This window comes from Equus asinus, chromosome 21, assembly GCF_041296235.1.
Source record: "Equus asinus isolate D_3611 breed Donkey chromosome 21, EquAss-T2T_v2, whole genome shotgun sequence".
Classification (NCBI taxonomy): domain Eukaryota; kingdom Metazoa; phylum Chordata; class Mammalia; order Perissodactyla; family Equidae; genus Equus; species Equus asinus.
In genome coordinates this window covers 8,866,812-8,888,926 of record NC_091810.1, presented here as the reverse complement: position 1 = coordinate 8,888,926, position 22,115 = coordinate 8,866,812, and the positions used below count along the sequence as shown (strand labels likewise).

At 36.6% G+C, this 22,115-nt stretch overlaps 1 long non-coding RNA gene across 2 annotated transcripts in view; it reads right to left on the bottom strand.

The window, feature by feature from the left end:
- Positions 1-13,312: 13,312 nt before the first annotated feature.
- The window catches only part of LOC139041442 (uncharacterized), a 46,242-nt gene continuing 37,439 nt past the window's right edge, over positions 13,313-22,115 (bottom strand). For both annotated transcript variants that reach the window (XR_011496609.1, XR_011496608.1), the window contains exon 3: positions 13,313-14,827. This is a non-coding gene — a long non-coding RNA (uncharacterized lncRNA). The remainder of the gene's footprint in view (positions 14,828-22,115) is intronic.

Below are 22,115 nucleotides of genomic sequence, written 5' to 3'. Positions count from 1 at the left end.
GTAACCAATAAAAGAAACACAACAGGGGCTGGCGTGATGGTGTAGCGGTTATATTTGTGGCTCCGCTATGGCAGCCTGGGGTTCACCTGCTTCGGATCCCAGGTGCAGACCTAGCACTGCTTATGAAGCCATGCTGTGTCAGGTGTCCCACATATAAAGTGGAGGAGGATGGGCACAGATGTTAGCTCAGGGCCAGTCTTCCTCAGCAAAAAGAAGGAGGATTGGCAGTGGATGTTAGCTCAGGGCTAATCTTCCTCAAAAACAAACAAACAAACAACAACCAGAATTCCTAGAGCTGAAGAATACCATGACTAAACTGAAAAATTAAAAACAGAGCTTCAACAGCAGATACAACAAAGCAAGAAAAAAAGAATCAGTGAACTCAAAGACAAGTCATTTGAAAGTATCCATTCGGGGAGAAAACAGAAAGAAGAATGAAAAGGAGTGAAGAAACACAACAAGACTTAAGAGATATGATCAAAAGAAACAACATACACATTATAGGAATCTCAGAAAGAGAAGAGACAAAGAAAGGGGAAGAAAGACTGTTTAAAGAACTTACAGAGGTTCTGGTTCAAGATGGTGACATAAGAGGATCCTGAACTCACCTTCTCTGATGGACACACTGAATCTACAACCACATATGGAACAACTTTCTCTGGAAAAAAAAACAAAAAAAAACCTAAGAACTGGCTGAGCAGCTACAATGCATCAAGCAAATAAGAAAAGGTCCACATTGAAGTGAGAAGAGAGGCTGGGATGTGATGTCACCGTAAGCCACCCCCCAGCGCAGCAAACCACAGTCAGAGGGAGCTCAGAACCTGGAGCTTCTCCCTGAGGATGCAGGATTTGAACCTCACATCTGGAACACCCAACTTTTAAGGCCTGCACCTGAGAGATCAGCCCCCAAAACATCTAGCTTTGAAAACCAATGGGGTTCACATCTGGAAGGCCCACAGGGCTTTAGTGATCTGAGAAATGGCTCTTAAGGGCTTGTGTGCTTGGACTCAGCCTCCCCAGGGCCCAGCAAGGAAGCAGCCAATCAAGGGGCACCCAGACTTTGTGTAGAAAAGGCTCATGTGCTTGTCTTGGAGCATCAGCCTGAAGAGCAGGCATCTGATTTGACACACATTTGGGGGCCTGCTGGGTTGTTCTACGGGGATGAAGACTGGTGGGCACCATCTTTGCACTCTCCTTATGCCTTGCTCTAGCTGGTAGGCGCCATCATTTTTTTAAACTCTAGGCATTTTTTTCTTTCCTGGTGGCCACCATCTCTATGCTGTCCTCCTACCTCATACCCCCTGGTGGACACCATCTTTGTCCTCACCCTCCACCTTGCTCAAGCTGGAAGATGTCATCATTTTTTCTTTTCTCTCTTATTTATTCAAAATTCTTGCTCCATGGATGCCATTTCCACACCCTGCCTCTGCCTCGCTTGAGGCGTTGGATATCAGTTTCATGCTCTCTGCCTTGCTCCAGCTGGCAGCCACCATCTTTTTCTTTTTCCTCTCTCTTTTATTTCTCTTTCACCACTGGCACCATCTCCACACTCTCCCCTTGCCTCCCTCCATCAGGTGGGTGCCATCTTCACACTCTCCTTATTCCATGCTCCAGAGAACTAGTATCTCCAGGAGCGAAGTGTCGTTTTTACCCCAGTTTTATGTTTGGTGCTCTGGTTTTTGTGGTTGTCACTCAGGGGATACCTCTAGATATCCTGGCACTGGTGACCAGCAGGGTACACACTTGCAGTCCCATAGGACTGTATATACTTGCATACTTTAAAAACTATTGCCCTGGGGCCTGGTTTCCAATTAGCCTGAATCCAGGTGCCGACTGAGATCTTCCCCTTTGGGACACTGACGTGTTTTGGCACATGTTCAATTTCTGGAAGCCATAAAAAATAAAATAGGATGTTTGAAAAATCACAAAAGCTTGAGAAACAATCAAGAGCTAGGGCAGGGTTGAGAGATAAGTTTCATGTCCGATGCAAGGCCACTCCTTTAAGACTGGGAGAGGTGGATGTCTTATCTATTACATAGAAACCAACAGAGTCAAGCAAAATGAAGAAACAAAAGAATATCTTCCAAATGAAAGAAAAGATAAAACCTCAGACAAAAACTCTTAATGAAATGAAGATAAGTAATTTACCTGTTGAAATGACCAAAGTAATGATTATAAATATGCTCACCAAACTCAAGAGAAGAATGGATGAACACACTGAGAACTTTAACAAAGAGATAAAAAATATAATAAAGGACCAAATAGAAGTCACAGAGCTGAAGAATACAATAATTGAAGTGAAAAATACACTGGAGGGGTTTAACAGCAGACCAGATGAAACAGAAGGAAGGGTCAGTGAATTCCAAGACAGGGAGTGGAACTGACCCAATCAGAGCAACAAAAAGGAAAAAGAATGAAAAAAAGTGAAGCCAGCTGAAGAACTTATGTGACACCATCAAGCAGACTAACATTCACATTAAAGGGTTCCCAGAAGGAGAAGAGAGAGAGAAAGGAGCAGAAAACTTGCCTGAAGAAATAATGGCTGAAAACTTCTCTAATTTGGGGAAGGAAACAGACATCCACATCCAGGAAGCCCACAGAGTCTCAAATGGGATGAACCCAAAGAGACTCACACCAAGACACATAATTAAATTGTCAATAGTTAAAGACAATGAAAGAATCGTAAAAGTTGCAAAAGAAAAAAAGCCATTACATCAAGGAAAACTCATGAGATAATCAGCAGACTTTTCAGCAAAAAATCTACAGGGTAAAAGGGGATGGCATGATATATTCAAAGTTCTGAAAGAAAAAAACTTTGAACCAATAATACTCTACCCAGCAAGTTACCATTGACAAACAGAAATGGCAAGCAATAGGATATATTGGAGCATTTGAGGAAGCCATTTGGTGTAAACCTAATTCAGCCCGACTTTGTTTTTCCAAAAGGACCTGACATGGCCATTGAGCATGAATTGTACATCTGCTTTAAACATTTCCTAAGGCAAGAACAAAGGCCCTTAAGAGAAGGGTACAACTTCCCCCCACATTGGCATTTCCTTAAGGATAAGCATCTTTCCTTAGGCTAGGAATTGATTGCTGCACTCGCCTTTGACCACCCAGCTCACCTGTGACCACCCAGCTCAAGACAACAGACCTGCCACCCTGCTGTGTCCACCAAGACAGCGACCTACCTGCTGTGTCCATCAATCGCTGTGCCAACAGAGCAGTCTCCCGTCTATTGTAAAAGCGACATTTCAATCCTATGTGAAACGTCCTCTTTGGGGGTATATAATGGCTCTGTACACCCCACTTCTTTGGTGCCCCTTCTTCCTTCGCAAAGAAAGGCCCTGGGCCATAATCCTCACATTTTAGCTCAGAATAAACTCACCTAAATTTTCATTTATAGATTGGCTATGGATTATTTTTGTGGACACCATTCAGAATTGAGGAAAAGATAAAGGATTTTCTGGACAAGCAAAAGCTAAAGACGTTCATCAGCAATAAACTGGCCTTACAAGAAATATTAAAGGAAGTTCCTCAAGCTGAAAAGTAAAAAGTAAAGATAGTAAATGAATCACTTATAAAGCTAGTATGAAGGTTAAATGACAAAAGAGGTATAAATAACTATAACTACAATAATTAAGAGATACACAAGATAAAGAGATGTAAAATGTGATATCAAGAACATAAAATGTGGGAGGGGAGACTAGAAATGTCGAGCTTTAGAATTCATTCACATTTAAGTTGTTATCAACTTAAAATAGACTGCTACAGATACAAGTTGTTATATGCAAGCCTCATGGTAACCACAGAGGAAAAACCTATGGTGGATACACAAAAGACAAAGAGAAAGGAATCTAAGCATACTACTACAGAAAGTCATCAAATCACAAAGGAAGAGAGCAAGAAAAGAAGAAAAGAACAGACATGAACTATAAAAAGACAGAAAACAATTAACAAAATGGCAATAAGTACATACCTATCAATAATTACTTTAAATGTAAATGGATTAAATTCTCCAATCAAAAGACATAAAGTGGCTGAAAAGATAAAAATTAGGACCCATCTGTATGCTATCTACAAGAGTCTCACTTCAGATGTAAGGACACACACAGACTAAAGATGAAGGGATGGGAAAAGATGTGCCAATCAAATGGAAACCAAAAGAAAGCTCAAGTAGCTATACTTAGATCAGTCAAAATAGACCTTACAACAAAGAGTGTAATAAGAGACAAGGAAGGGCATTACATAATAATAAAAGAGTCAACTCAACAAAAAGATATAACATTTGTAAATATTTATGTACCCAACATAGGAGCACCTAAATATATAAAGCAAATATTAATGAACTTAAAGGGAGAAATAGACAATAGTGCAATAGCAGTTGGGGATTTTGATACCACACTTACATCAATGGATAGATCATCCGAACAGAAAATCAATACAGAAACATCAGCCTTAAATGACATGTTAGACCAGATTAACTTAACAGATATATACAGAACATTCCATGCAAAAGCAACAGAATACATCTTCTTCTCAGGTGCACATGAAGTCTTCTCTAAGATAGATATGTTAGGCAAAAATTGTCTTAAGAAATTTAAGAATATTGAAATGATATCAAGCATTTTTTCCACAGACCACAATGATATGAAACTAGAAATCAATTACAAGAAAAAAAACTGGAGAATTCATAAACACATAGAGATTGAACAACATGCTACTGAACAACCAATGGGTCCAAGAGAAAACAAAAGAGAAATCAAAAAACAGCTTGAGACAAATGAAAATGGAAATAGAATGAACCAAAACTTATGGGATGCAGCAAAAGCAGTTCTAAGAGGGAAGTACATAGCAAGAAAGAAGCCCAGAAATGAAGGATGGGGCAGGCAGAATTAGAGGAAGGCAATCCAAAGGTACAAACTTCCAATTATAAGATAAATAAGGTTTTAATGTACAACATGATGACTGTAGCTAACACTGCTGTATGATGTAGAGCAAAGTTGTTAAAAGAGCTAACCCTAGGAGTTCTCATCACAAGGAGAAAACTTTTTACCTTTTTTTTTTATCTCTTTTTGCGTGTGTGTGTGCGAGGAAGATTGACCCTGAGCTAACATCTGTTGCCAATCTTCCTGTTTTTGCTTGAAGGAGATTGCTGCTGAGCTAACATCTGTGCCAATCTTCTTCTATTTTATGTGAGATGCTGCCACAGTGTGCTTGATGAGCAGTGCCCAGGATCCAAACCTGAGAACCCTGGCCCACTGAAGTGGAGTGTGAGAACTGAACCACTACACCACAAGGCCAGCCCCTCTCTTTTCTTTTTATTGCATCCTTTTATTGCATGAGAAGATGGATGCTGGCTGAACTTATTGTGGTGATTATTTAATGATATATGTAAATCAAATCATCATTCTGTACACCTAAACTTATATACAGTGATATACGCCAATTATTTCTTAGTAAAACTGGGGGTGGCACAAGAAAAATCTAAAAGAAACAACCCAAATTTACACGTCAAGAAACTAGGAAAAGACTAACTAAGGAAGCCCAGAGTTAGTAGAAGGAAAGAAATACAAAGATCAGAAGAGAAATAAATGAAATAGAGACTAAAAAGATCAACGAGACCAAGAGCTGGGCCTTTGAAAAGATAAAAAAAAATTGACAGGCTTCTAGCTAGACTCACAAAGAAAAAAGAGAGAGGACTCAAATAAATAAAATTATAAATGAAAGAGGGGGCAATATAACTGATAACACAGAAATTCAAAGGATTATAAGAGACTACTATGAACAATTATACTCCAACAAATTGTAGAACCTAGAGGAAATGGATAAATACCCAGAAATATACAACCTCCAAAGACTGAATCATAAAGAAATAGAAAATCTGAACTGACTAATAATAAGTAAGGAGATTGAATAAGTAATAGAAGTTTTCCAACAGAGAAAAGCCTAAGACCAGATAGCTTCATGGGTGAATTCTACAAAACATTTAAAGAATTAATGCCAGTCCTTCTCAAGCTCTTCCAAAAAACTGAAGAGGAGGGAATGCTTCCAAACTCATTTTACAAGGCCAGCATTACCCAGATACCAAATCCACACAAGGACACTACTAGAAAAGAAAATTATAAGTCAATATCTGTGATGGACAGAAATGAAGAGTCTTCAACAAAGTACTAGCAAACTAAGTTCAACACCACATTAAAAGGATCATACACCACAATCAAGCGGGATTTATCCCTGGGATGCAGGGATGGTTCAACATATGCCAGGGCATGGGGAAAAGGATAGTTGTTAGTGTAAGGGTACAAACTTTCAGTTATAAGATGAATAAGTTATGAGGATCCACACACAGTATGATGACTATAGTTAATAATGCTGTATTGTATACTTGAAATTTGCTAAGAGAATAGATCTGAATTGTTCTCAACACACCAAAAAAAAAGTGAGGCGATCGATGTGTTAAATAATACAATTGTGGTAATCATTTAATGATGTTTATGTATATCAAATAATTACATTTGCACCTTAAATGTATATAATTTTACTTGTCAATTTTACCTCAATAAAACTGGAGGGAGAAATAAAATAAAAAATATTTTTTCCAGAAAGTGGTAAAATACAGGGGTCATAGAAAAATCAATATTCAGAATATTAATGAACTTCTCCAAAGCCACATTGAAAAAAGGAGACAATGGATAAAATGCCTTCAAAATACTGAGTATAAATTGTTCTCAAACTAGAATCCTATATTTAGCGAAATTACTATTCAAGAATAGAACAGGGCTATTTTAATACATGCAAAGTTTCAAAAAGCTTACTTTGATGGGCCCATTCTCAGGACACACTCTGATAAAATGAAGTAAATCCAAACAAAGATATAAACACATGTAAACACAAGACGCAATGCAAAAGTGAACAGGGGAAATCCTCCAGATGTCAGATCCATTACAAGAGAGCACTAGCAATAGAGAGCAACCAATGCAGATCAGAGCAGATCAAAAGCCTCAGGAAGATATTTCTTTAAAAAAAAAAAAAAAAAGGAAATGAGAGGCTGGTGCAGTGGTGTAGTGCTTAAGTTTGCATGCCCCACTTCAGCGGCCTGGTGTTCACGTGTTCAGATCCTAAGTGCAGACCTACACACTACCCATTAAGCCATGCTGTGGCAGCATCCCACATACAAAATAGAGGAAGATGGGCACAGATGTTAGCTCAGGGCCAATCTTCCTCACCAATAAATAAATAAAGGAATTGGTAGACTATCTGTTGCGCTTAAATATAACAAGTAGAGATTACACAACTAGGGCGACCTTAGGGATAACTTGGTGATAACTACACAGAAAGCTAAGAAACTGGGAGGGAAAGGAATAAATCCAGAAAATACAAAAAGTTATGTACAAAAAGAAAAATGAGATGCCACACAGCTCAGCTGTGAATAGTGCTTAATAGTCCTAGTAATGTAAACATTGAATATTGATGCAACCAAAATTATCTCCATATTGACACAATGAAAGATGACATGCATGCAAATCCATGATGATAGCAAGGGGACAGGTAAAAGAGAGCCAAATCTTCATCTTTGATAGTGAGAATTAAATAGATAACAGAAAATCTGGGAAATAAATATATACGTGTTATTTAGAGATATGGAGTTAAATGTTCAAAGAGTCCATGGAAAGAGTTAACAGAGGTCACCTCCAAGGGACAGGAATAAAAATAGGGGTCTGGGGCTGCTTTTTGTCTTCCTAAAAATTCTTTTAGAACTGTTTGACTTTAAACGTTATGTAGGAACATCTTGGATAAAAATTTAATCTAAATTTTTAAAAGATTAAGGAAATAATTAGACGAACCCAAATTAAGGGATAGTTTACAAAAAACTTAGTTTCAACTCTTCAAGAGCATCAATTAATAAAAATCAAATAAAGGCTGAGGAACCGCCCCAGAGTAAAGTAGACTAAAGAGATTTGGCAACTAAATGTATTAAATGACCTGGGACTAGATTCTGGAATAGAAAAAAAGGTGATTTAAAAGACATAATTGAGATAATTCAATTGTAAATTTTATGAATTTGATAGCTGTATAAGGATTAGGTAAAAGATAGTTCTCTCTTAAAAAATGCACACTAAATTATTTAGAATGAAAAGTAATGCTATGCTATTTGAATTTAGTCTCCAATGGTGCATCAAAAATATATGGTATATGTCAGGCACTATATTGTTTATATTCCATCCATTGTCTTATTAAATACTTATAGTAACTGAATCAAATAAGTTGTACAGCCACTTCTATTTCATGGTTAAAGCAAACGAATCCCAGAGAGGCTCATATATCCAGTAAGTGGCAGAGCCAAGAATTGAATGCAAGTCTGTTCATTTTCCCACTTTCTCATTTTCTCCATTGTTCATTTTCTTTCTTTAATAGACTTTTATTTTGAGAACAATTTTAGATTTACAGAAAAACTTGAGAAGATATTGCAGAGAATTTCCATGTACTCTTCACCCGTTTTTCTTTATTATTAACATCTTACATCACCATGGTACATATATTACAATTAATGAACCAAGACATTAAGTAAACTCCATACTTTATTCACATTTCCTTAATTTTTACCTAAGGTCCCTTTTCTGGTGCATGACACGATCCAGGATACCGTATTACATTTCGTCATCATGTCTCTTAGTCACCTCTTCACTGCACAGCTTTCAAGATTTTCCTTGTTTTTGATGACCCTGACATTTCTGAGGGCTACTGATGAGACATTTTGTAGGATACTCCTCTGTCTTCTGATGTTCTTCTCATAAATAAACTGGGGTTATGGAGTTGGGGAGGAAGGCCACAGAGATAAAGTGCCATTTTATAAAATTATGTCAAAGTTAGATACTATCAGCATGGTTTATCTGTTGATGCTGACTTTAATCACCTGGTTGAGGTAATGTTTGCCAGGTTATACACTATATAGTTATTCTTTTCTCCTTTCCTTTTCATACTGTACTATTTCAAAGGAATCTACTATTTGCGATCCATGTTAAGCAATGAGGAGTTATGCTTCCTTACCTTGAGAGTGGAATATCTACATAAACTGTTTGGAATTCTTCAGTCTCTTATTCCCCATTTACTTATTCAATCATTCACTCATGTCACTGTAGACTGGTGGATATTTATTTATATTTTTGGTTATAATCCAATATGATTTTGTTGCTTATGTTGTCCAGTTTTGACCATTGGGAGTTTCACCTACTCAACCCTTCTTTCTCCTTCCAAACACCTGGCAATTTTTTTTACTGTTTCTATAGCTTTGTGTTCTTTACAGAATGTCATATAATTGGAACCATACAATATGTAGTCGTATCAGACTGGCTTCTTTCACTTAGAAATATGCAATTGAGGTTCACCCATGTCTTTTCGTGTTTTGCTAGTTAATTTATTTTTGTCACTGAAAAATACTCCACTGTATAGATGTATCATAGTTTGTCTATCCATCTCCTATTGAAGAATAGCTTGGTAGTTTCCAGTTTGGGTGCTCATGAATAAAGCTGCTATAAACACTCATATGTGAGTTTTTGTATGTATATAACTTTTTAACTCATTTGGATAAATACCTATTAGCATGCTTCCTGGATTGCATGGTAAAACTGTTTATTGTTGTAAGAAACTATCTTACTGTATTGCATAGCGGCTGTACCATTTTGCATTCCCACCAGCAATGAACGAAGTTCCTGTTACTCTGCATCTCTGCCAGCATTTAGTATTGTCAGTTTTTTGGATATTAGCCATTCTAATAGGTGTTACTCATATCTCATTGTTGTTTTAATTTGCAGTCCCCTAACAACAAATTGTGTTCAGTATATTTTATGTTATTAATTGCAAGTATGCATTTACATATGCAAATTTAAAAATTATTTAGGAGGTTTGGGGAACCCAGGAAGCAATCCTCTTTTATGAGATGTCTTTTTCCCATTTTTTAATTGGCTTCTCTATTATAGTTGAGTTTTAAGATTTCTTTGTATATTTTGGGTAAAAGTCCTTTATCAATAGGTTTCCTCTCTATAATGATACTACTTCTCTACCAAAAATTGAGAGAAAACAAGTAACAGGTTCCAGTCCAGGCAGCCATAGAATTAGAGTCAACACAAGACTGAGAAGTTAAAAAGCAATTATCAGGATGACATCAGAAAAAGTGATGGATTAGGCACCTCCAGAAAGCCTGTCTCTCCAGAAAAGCAGTGAATAAACTGGTAAAACCTGTCAGAATGAACTTTATCAGAACATTGAAAACAAATCATAATTTTATAGCAAACAGGTAAACACTTAAGGAAAAAACACCTGAATCCCAGTAAGAGAGCTTCGTGCCATTGTAACTCAACCCAGCCCATTCACTGCCCCCTGGTTGGTGGAAGACTTGGAGACAATAGCCTGCATTCTCAATGTAGATTCCCAGATTCCTAGCAGCAGAGGGAGAAGAATGGACTTCAGTTTCAAAGAATTGTGGTTGTTTCTTGTGACTTGCTTGGTGGTTCCCAGAAAGACCAAATCAAAGAGTTTGCTTTTATTTAATCTACTTCAGACTCTCCCAGAGATGAGACAGCTACCCAGGGGCATTTATTAAAAATATTTGAAGGCAAATGTATTAGCTTCCACTGCCAGGGACAAGGGATAACAGTTGAGGAAAACAATAGACAAATCAAAAAGCTTAGAAGGAAAGCCTGGAGCATGAGACACTTTGGAAAATAAGGGCTTTGAAAAGCACTCACTTACTCCTGGGAATTGAGGAGGCCATACACATGCCATGGGCTGGCATATTCTCAGAAAAAACTTGAGAAAGACCTAAGTTCTCCCCTCTGGATGACTTTCAGGCTCTGGAAGGAAGTGAAGGCTATAGTCGAGGTGTAAATGGCCAGGCTCACTGTTAACAGCATCAGCATAACACAAACAGAGCTGTAATAAATGACAAGGGATTTATTTCACCCCGTTTCTAGGGTTTAAGGACATCTCCGTTGAATTGGTAGCTGCCTTCAGTTGCTACACATGACAAAGAATACAGACTTTACAAAATTAGGTCCAAAATTAACTAAACAAACAACAACTACAACAGGGAGCAAAAGCAAACCCTGGGGAGGGGAGATAACCTCATTTTCAGACTTGCAACTTTATAGTATCCACAAGGTCCAGTTTGCAACAAAGTAAGTTATGAGGCATGCAAAGAAACAAGAGATGATTGCCCACACCATGGAAAAAATCAAATTGACAGAAATTATCACTGATGAAGCTAAACTGTTGCTTTTATTACACTAAGACTTCAAATCAACATTTTTAAATATGTTCAAACTGTTAAAGAAAATCAAGTACAAAAAACTAAAGGAAACCATGAGAATTATGTCTCACCAAATAGAGAATATTAAAAAAAGAAAGTAACTATACAAATGAACCACATAAACAGTCTGGGGTTGAAAATTACAATAATGGAAATGCAAACTTTACTAGATGTGTTCAACAGAATATTCGAGTAGGCATAAGAAAGAACCAGATAGGTCAATTGAAATTACCCAATTTAAGGCACACAATGAAAAAAATGAACAGAGCCCAAGAGAGCTGAAGTCCAACATCAAGCATACCAACTTATGCATAGTGGAAGTTACACAAAGAGAGGAGAGAGAAAAATGGCAGAGATAATATTTGAAGAGATAATTTCTAAGCTTTTTGATTTGTCTATTGTTTTCCTCAACTGTTATCCCTTGTCCCTGGTAGTGGAAGCTAGTACATTTGCCTTCAAATATTTTTGATAAATGCCCCTGGGTAGCTGTCTCATCTCTGGGAGAGTCTGAAGTAGATTAAATAAAAGCAAACTCTTTGATTTGGTCTTTCTGGGAACCACCAAGAAAAATTTTCCCAAATTTGATGAAAAACATTAACCCTCATTTCCAAGAAGCTCAATGAATCCCAGGTAAGACTAACTCAAAGAGATCCACAGCAAAATCTTAAAACTCAAAGACGAAGGGAGAACTGTGAAAGCAGCAGAAGAGATGTGACGTCCACACAAGTGATTCTCAATAAGACTGACTGCCGCTTTCTCATCAGAAACCATAAAGGCCAGAAGGCAGTAGGATGACACATTCAAAGTGCTGAAAGAAAGACTGTCAGTCAAAAATTCTATATCTGGCAAAACTATCATTCAAAAACAAAGAAGAAATTAAGGCTTTCCAGTAAACAAAAACAGAGAGTTTGTATGTAGCAGATCTATCCTATAAAAAATGCTAAAAGGAGTCTTCAGGATGAAAAAAAGGACATTAGACAATAACTGAATATGCTGAAATATACATGAAGAAATAAAGAACACTAATAAAGTCAATTATACAGATAATTATAAAAGTCAATATGAATTTTTGTTTTATTTGTAACTTATTTTTTCTATATAATTTAAAAGACAACTAGATAAAACAGTAATTATAAATCCATGTTCATGGGCACATAATGTACAAATGTATAAAGATGAAATTTGTGACAACATAAAGAGGGGAATGAAGCTATATAGCAAAATTTTACATATTATTGAAACTAAGTTGGTATTAATTAGAAGAAGAGTGTTATAAATTAATTGTTACAAATGTTACCTGCGATTCCCAGGGTAACCACTAAGAAAATAACTTAAGAGAAGAGAATCAAAATGGTACACTAAAAATTATCTAACAGAAAAGGCATTAATAGAAGAAATGATGGCCCCCCAAAAAAATATATGAAACATACAGAAAATAAATAGCAAAATAGAAGCAAGTCTTTCTTATAAGTAATTACATTACATGTAAATAGATTAAATCCTCCAGTTAAAAGGCAGACATTGGCAGGATGAATAAACAAAAATGATCCAATTAGATGCTATCTACAAGAAACTCACTTTAGATCCAAAGACACAAGTAACTTGAAAGTGAAAGGATCCAAAAGATATTTCACAAAAACAGTAAACTAAGAAAGCTTGAGTGTCTATATTAATATCAGAAGACAAAAACTTTGTTACAAGAGAAAAAGAAGGACATTATATAATGATAAAAGGGTCAACCATCAGGAAGAAACAATTATGAACATATATGCACCTAACAACAGAGCCCCACATACATGAAGCAGAAAGTGGCAGAATTGAAAGGGGAAATACACAGTTCAACAATAACAATTGAAGATATCAGTTCCCCATTACTTTTAATAATTGACAGAACAATACACAGAAGATCACAAGCATATAGACAACTTGAACAATATATATGCCAACTACATCCAACAGACAAACCATGCAAAAATAGAAGAACACACATTTTTCTCAAGTGCACATGGAATATTCTCCAGGATAGACCATATGTTAGCCTATTTAAAAAGTCTGAAATTTAAAATGATTGAAATCAAACAAAGTATCTTCTCTAACTACAATGGAATAATATTAGAAATAAATAACAGAAGGAAATCTGGAAAATTCACAAATATGTGGAAATTAAACAACATTCTCTTAAACAACAAAGTCGGAAAAACTCACAAGGGAAATTGGAAAATACTTTCAGTCAAATGACAATTAAAATACAACATACCAAAATTTAGGGGATGCAGCAATAGCAGTGCTCAGGGGAACATTTATAACTATAAAAGCCTACATTTAAAGACAAAAGAATCTCAAATAAATAAGCAAACATTCTACCTTAAAGAACTAGAAAAAGAAGATAAAACTAAACTCAAAGCAAATAGAAGAAGGAAATAATAAGGATTATAATGGAGATAAGTGAAAATAGAGAATTAAAAAACAATAGAGAGAAGCAACGAAACCAAAAGTTGATTCACAAAGAACAGTAAAATTAATATACCTTTAGCTAGACTGACAAAGAATAAAAGAGAGAAAACTCAAATTGCTAAAATCGAGTGAAAATGAGGACATTACAACTGACTGACTCTACAGAAATGAAAAGGATTAAAATAGAATTTGATGAACAACTGTAGGCAACAGACAGAAAGGGCAAGTTTCCAGTAATATACAAACTATCCAAATGTACTCAAATAGAAATACAAAATCTAAAGAGACCTATAGAAATAAAGAGATTAAATTAGTAATCAGGAAAACTTTCCACAAAGCCCTGTTTCAGATAGCTGCACTGCTGAATTCTACCAAACACTTAAAGAAATATTAATACAAATTCTTCACAAACCCTCCCAAAAAATAGTAGAGTGGGAAACATTTCCCAACTCATTCTATGAAGCCAGTATTACCCTGAAATCAAAGACAGACAAAGAAATCACAAGAAAATAAAACTACAGAGCAATATGCATTATAAATATAGAAACAAAAATCCCCCCAAAATACTAGCAAACCAAACCCAGCAGCATATTAAAAGGTTAGACACAATGAGCAAGTGAGATTTATCCCAGGAAAGCAAAGGTAGTTGAAAATATGAAAATCTCAATATAATACATTGTATTAATAGGGTGAAAGAACAAAACCACATGATCGTTACAACTGATGCATGTCTTCATCTGCTCCGGCTGCCATAACTGAGTACCACAGACTGGGGGGCTTAAACAGCAGAAATTTACTTCCTCACAGTTCTGGAGGCTGGAAGCTCAAGATCAAGGTACCAGTGGAGTTGGGTTCCTCTGAGACCTTTTTCCTGCCTGGCAGATGGTCACCTTCTCACTGTGTCTTCAGATGGCCTTATACCTCTGTGTGCACACTTTTCGTGTTGCTTCCTCTTCTTATAAACACGTCAGCACTACTGGATCAGGGCCCAATCCTGAAGACCTCAGTTAACTTCAATCACCTCCTAAAGGCTTTCTCCAAATACTGTCACATCATGGGTTAGGGCTGCAACATAGGAATTTGGTGGGGACATATTTTAGTCCATAACAATGCAGACAAATAGTTGACAAAATCCAATACTATTCATGATAAAAATATTCAAACTAGAAACAAAAGTGAACTTCTTCAATCCTGAAAAATGTATCTATGCAAAACCCACAATTAACATCATACTTAATGGTGAAAGACTTAAAGATTTCTCACTTAAAATCAGGAATAAGAACAGGATGTCTGCTCTCATCACTTCTATTCAACATTGTACTGGAAGTTCTAGCCAAGGCAAGCAGGAAAGAAAAAGAAAGGAAAGGTATCCAAATTGGAAAGAATGAAGTAAACTCTCTCTATCCACAGATTACATGATCTTATATATAGAAAATCCTAAAGAAACCACACAAAAAAATATTAAAGTTAATAAACAAGTTTGTCAATCCATAACAATACAGAAAAGTGGCAAAATACAAAGTCAATATACTAAATTCAGTTGCATTTCCATACACTAGCAATGAATAATCCAAAATTGGAATTAAAAAACAATTCTATTTACAATAGCATCTGAAAGAGTAAAAACTAGGAATAAATTTGACCAAGGAGGTGCAAAACTTGTACAATGAAAAATACAAGACATCAGTGAATGAATTAGGATGAATCTTAAACAAAGGAAATCCATGGATTGGAAGAATTAATATTAGGATGGCAATATTACCCAAGGTCGTCTACAGATTCAACGACATCTGTATCAAAATTTCAGCTACCTTGTTGCAAAAACGGACAAGCTGATCCTAAAATTCATATGGAATTGCCAGTGATCCTGAATAGCCAAAATAATGTTAGAAAAGGAAGAACAAAGTTGGAGGACTCACATTCCCAATTTCAGAACTGACTACAAAGCTACTGTAATCAAAAAGTGTGGTACTGGCCTAAGGATAGACATATGGGTCAATAGGATAGAATTGGCAGTCCAGAAACAAACCCTTATATCCCCGGCCAAGTGATTTTCAAAAGACTGCCAAAGCCATTCAATGGGGAAAGAATAGTCTATTCAACAAATAGTGCTGGCACAACAGGATATCCACATGCAAAAGAATGAAGTCGTACCCCTACCACATACCACACGCAAAAATTACCTCAAAACAGATCAAAGACCTAAATGTAGGAGCTAAAGCTATAAAACTTAGAATAAAACATTGCAGTAAATCTTCATGACTTTGGATTGGTCAATGGATTCTTAGATATGATACCAAAAGTAAAAGCAACAAAAGAAAAATAGATAAATTAGACTTCATCAAAATTTAAAACTTTGGTTCATCAAAGGACAACATCGAGATAGGGAAAAAAGTACCTACAGAATTGAATAAAATATTTACAAATCATTTATTTGACAAGTTATTAATATCCAAAGTAGATAAAGAACTCTTACAATTCAACAACAAAGAGGAAAACAACCTTACTTTTTCAATGGGCAATGAGAGTGATGTCAGCATCACAGAAGAATGAGTTGTTCCCTTTGTTTCTCTCCTCTAAGTTACAACCAATCAGACATCCATTGACCAACAGAAGGTTCCCTACATAGCACAACAGGACACCTAAGAGATCCACACTTCTATGCATCTGAAAGTAAATGGACTGGACCTGCAGGAGGCAGTAGAACTAGAGGAGGAGCTCCCCTCCCTGTCCTCCAACAGCAGAGATCCAGGGTGAAGAGACTTATACTGGCGAACATGCCTGCAAGTGGCCACAGTGGGGGCAGAAAACAAAGAGAAAAAAAGCAGGCAAGGCTTTCTCCCTGCCCATCTCCTAGCAGATCCTGACCCCACAACTGCAAACAGTTGTGGCAGGGGTGGAGAAAATGGATGCAGCTTGCTCTCTGCCCACATCTCAGTAGATTCAGCCCATGCAACTATGAGCAGCTGTGGTGGGGGCAGAGAAAGTGGGCATGGCTTGCTCTTGCCCATCTTCCAGTGGATCCAGAAAACATGTCCCCTCAGCCTCCCATAGGAGCAGCCGGGTCTTCCAATACTAAGGAATATATACAAAACTCAGATTTTCCCAGGTGAAGCAGGGCCCCCTGACCTGACTTCTCAAAACAGAACAGCTAGCACCAGAGACCAGAGGCAGCACAGAAAGCAGTAACCAAAATGTCTACCTGCTTAGTCCCTAATACACTGTAGCAGTGGCAAGTGGAACCTGTGTCAGAGGCTTCAGGAACCACAGAAGAACCAGTGACCCAGCCCCCAGTGCTGGGATCCCTGACACCAGCTCCACCAGCAGCAGGGGCTGCAAACAAGTCCCTGGATCCCTGGGATCCCAGCAGCAACAGCAACACCCATGAACCCAGCACCCCTAGAAGTAGTACAAACAGCACCCACGGACAACCCAGGATCAGAAGCACAGGCAGTGCACAGGGCAGCAGCACCCAAGCCAGCAGAGAGCCCACAGAGAGCCAGCAGAGGAACATGAAACCCAGGTGACCCTGGAAGCAGAAGTGCTCAATGCCTGGTGACCCCGGTGGCATCACCTGAGATTGCAGCAACATCAGAAGCAGCAAGACACCAACAACGTCAGAGTCACAAGTAGCACAAGGAGGGTACTGACAATACCTCTAGTAGAGGCAGTGGAGGGTGGGAAGTGCAGGCTCTCAGGTACAACCAGAAGAAGCTCAGAACAAATGTAACCAAAGCCTTACCCAAATAAGAAAGGTGTTTACTACCACAAAGGTGCCAGCAGAGGATCAATTCATCAAACACCATGAGGAACTACAGTAACACAGCAGAACAGAAGGAGAATGACAACTCTCTAGAAATCAAACATGAAGTCACAGAAGATTACATTCTGACAGCAAATTCAAAATAGCTGTCATGAAGGAACTCAATAAGTTACAAGAAAATCCAGAAAGATAGTTCAATGAGCTCAGGAATAAAATTAATGAACAGAAGGAGTATGTCACCAAAGAGACTGAAACTCTAAAAGAAAAAAAAACAAACAATTTCTGGAGATGAGGAACACAATTAATGAGATTAAAAATAATGTAGAAAGTATTAAAAATAGAGCAGACCACACAGAGGAGAGAATTAGTGAGCTCAGAGATAGAAAGAAACCTAGAAATGATTCAAGTGGGGAAGGAGAGAGAACTAAGACCTAAAAAATTTAAGAAATTCTTCAAAAAATATCCAACTCAATTAGGAAAAGTAATACAAGGATTATAGGTATTCCACAAAGAGAAGAGAGGGAGCAAAGAGCAGAGAGCTTGTTCAAAGAAATAAGAGCTGAGAACTTCCAAAACCTGGAGAAGAAACTAGACATAGCAGTATAAGAAGCTAATAGAACTCCTAATTACCTCAACGCAAAAAGACCTTCTCCAAGGCATGTAATATCAAAACTGTCAAAAGTCAAGGACAAAGAAAAAATATTAAGGGTAGCAAGATGGAAGAAAAGAATCTACAAAGGAAACTCCATAAGGCTTTCGGTAGACTTCTCAGCAGAAACCATAAAGGCTAGGAGAGAGTGGAGTGACATATTCAAAATACTGAAGGACAAAAACTATCAGCCAAGAATACTCTATCCAGGAATTGGAAACTCTATCCAGCCAAGAAAACTCTATCCAGAAAAATTGACAGCAATCCAGTGAAACTGTCCTTCAGAAATGATGGAGAAATAAAACCTTTCCCAGAGAAACCAAAGCTGAGGGAGTTCACTACCACTAGGCCTGCCTTACAAGAAGTGTTGAAAGGAGCCCTCCTACCTAAAGCAAGAAAACAAAAGTTTACAAAACTTTGAGCAAAGAGATAAATGGACAGGCAAAATCAGAAAATTACTGCTCTATATCAGAATAGCTTAGTAAACAACAAAGGTTATAGGTTCTAAATGACAAAGGGAAACAAAGTGTCAAAAATAAATATAACCACTTCAACTTTGCCACAAACTCACAACACGAAAAAGAATGATTTGTGACAACAAACACATAGAAGGTGAAGAGGAAAGAGATGAAAGCTGCTTAGGCTGATGGAGATAAGAGGCTATCAGAAAAAGGACTATCTCATCTATGAGATCTTTTATACAAACTCCATGGTAACCACGAAACAAAAAATCAGAGCAGAGTCACCTATCATAAATAAAGAGGAAACTGAGAAAACAATCACACAAAGCCACCTAACTGAAATGACAGACAGAAACACCAGGGAAGGAAAACAATGGAAACATAGATCAACCGGAAAACAAAAGATAAAATAGCAGTATTAAACCCTCACATATCAAGAATCACTCTAAATGTAAATGGATTAAATTAATCAATCAAAAGACACAGGGTGGCTGGATGGATTAAAAAACAAGACCCAACAATATTCTGCCTCCAGGAAACACATGTCAGCTCTAAAGACAAATGTAGGCTCAGAGTGAAGGGATGGAGGATGATACTCCAAGAAAATGGCATCCAAAAGGAAGTGGATGTAGTGATACCTGTTTCAGACAAAACAGACTTCAAGATCAGAAAGATAACTAGATACAAAGATGGGTATTAGATAATGACAAAAGGGACATTCCACTAAGAAGACATAACATTAATATATATGCACCTAACACAGGAGCAGGAAAGTATATGAACCAACCATTAACAGTCTTAAAGGGAGAAATTGACAGCAACACAATAATAGTAGGGCACCTTAACACCCCACTTACATCAATGAATAGATCATCCAGATAGAAAGTCAACAAGGAAAGAGTGGCCCTAAATGAAGCACTAGAGCAGATAGACTTAGTAGATATATATAGAACTTTCCATCCAAAAGCAGTAGAATATACATTCTTCTCAAGTGCTCAGTCAACATTCTTAAAGATAGACCATGTGTTGGAAAACAAAGCACAACTAAAAAAATTTAAGAAGATTGAAATCACATCAACCATCTTTTCCATCCATGATGGTATGAAACTAGAAATCAACTACAAGAAAAAAACTGGGAAAGTCATAAATATGTGGAGACTAACTAACATGCTTCTGAACAACTATTGGATCAATGAAGAAATCAAAAAATACCTAGAGACAAATGAAAATGGAAATACAAAATACCAAAACTTATGGGATGCATCCAAAGCAGTACTAAGAGGGAAATTTACAGCAATACAGAACTACCTCAAAAAACAAGAACAATTTCAAACAAACAATCTTACACTATACCTAAATAACTAGAAAAAGAAGAGCAAACAAAGCCAAATGTCAGTAGAAGAAAGGGAACAATAAAAATCAGAGCAGAGATAAATGAAATAGAGATTGAAACACAATAGAAAGATCAATGAAACTAAGAGCTGATTCTTTGAGAAGATAATAAAAATGACAAACTCTTGGCAAGATTCACTAAGAAAAAAAGAGAAAATTCAAATAAATAGAATGAAAAACAAAGTAAGAGAAATTACAATGGACACCACAGAAATAAAAAAGATTATAAAAGAATACTTTGAAAAGCTATCCACCAAGCAATTGGATAGTCTAGAAGAAATGGATAAATTCTTAGAATCATACAACCTCCCAAAAATTAATCAAGAATAAATAGAGAACCTGAATAGATCAAGCACAAATAACAAGATTGAAACAGTAATCAAAAACCTCCCAAAAAACAAAAGTTCAGGACCAGATGGCCTCCCCAGTAAATTCTAACATTCAAAGATTTAATACCTATCCTTCTTAAACTATTCCAAAATAGAGAAGCGGACAGAATGCTTCCTAACTCCTTTTATGAGGTCAACATTACCCTGGTACCAAACCAGACAAGAACAACACAAAAAAGGAAAATTACAGGCTGATACCACTGATGAACAATGATGCAGAAATCCTCAACAAAACATTAGCAAATCAGATAAAACTATACATTAAAATGATTATACACTACAATCAAGTGGAATTTATTCCAGGGATGCAAGGATGGTTCAACATCCACAAGTCAATCAATGATTAATTAACAAAATTCATTATTAACAAAATTCATTAACAAAATGAAGAATAAAAATCACATGATCATTTCAACAGATGCAGAGAAAGGATTTGACAAGATTAATATCCATTTATGATTAAAAACTCTGAATAAAATGGGTATAGTAGGAAAGTACCTCAACATATTAAAGGTCATATATGACAAACCCACAGCGAATATCATACTCAATGGTGAAAAAGTGGAAAGTTGTTCCTCTGAGAATAGGAACAGGACAAGGATTGCCACTCTCACCACTTTTAATCAATATGGTGCTGGAAGTTTTAGCCAGAGCAATTAGGCAAGAAAAAGCAATAAAAGGGATTCAAATTGGAAAGGAAGAAGTAAAACTGTCACTATTTGCAGATGACATGATTCTATACATAGAAAACCCTAAAGAATCCACAAAAATCTGTTAGAAATAATCAATGAATACAGTACATTTGAAGAGTACAAAATAAACATACAAAAATCAGTTGCATTTCTATACGCTAACAACAAACTAGCAGAAAGAGAAATCAAGAATACAATCCCATTTACAACTGTAACAAAAAAAAAAATGAAATACCTAGGAATAAATTTAACCAAGGAGGTGAAAGACCTATACACTGAAAACTATAAGACGTTATTGAAAGAAATTGAAGAAGACATAAAGAAATTGAAAGACATTCCATGCTCCTGGATTAGAATAAACGTAGTTAAAATGCTCATATTATCTAAAGCAATCTACAGATTCGATGCAATCCCAATCAGAATCCCAATGACATTCTACACAGAAATAGAACAAAGAATCCTGAAATATACATGGAACAACAAAAGACTCTGAATATACAAAACAATCCTGAGGAAAAATGAACAAATGTGGAGGTATCACACTCCTTGAATTCAAAATATCCTACAAAGTTATAGTCATCAAAACAGTATGGTACTGGCACAAAAACAGACACACAGATCAATGGAACATAATCAAGAGTCCAGAAATAATTCCACACATCTGTGGACAGGTAGTCTTCCACAAGGGAGACAAAGAACATACAATGGAGAAAGGAAAGTCTCTTCAATAAATCGTGTTGGGAAAACTGGAGAGCCACATGCAAAAAAATGAAAGTAGGCTGTTATCTTACACCATACACAAAAATTAACTCAAAATGGATTAAAGACTTGAATGTAAGACCTGAAACCATAAAACTTCTAGATGAAAATATAGGCAATGCACTCTCTGACATTAGTTTTAACAGCAACTTTCTGAATACCATATCTACTCAGGCAAGGGAACCAAGAGGAAAAATAAATAAATGAGACTACATCAGACTAAAAAGCTTCTGCAAGGCAAAGAAAAC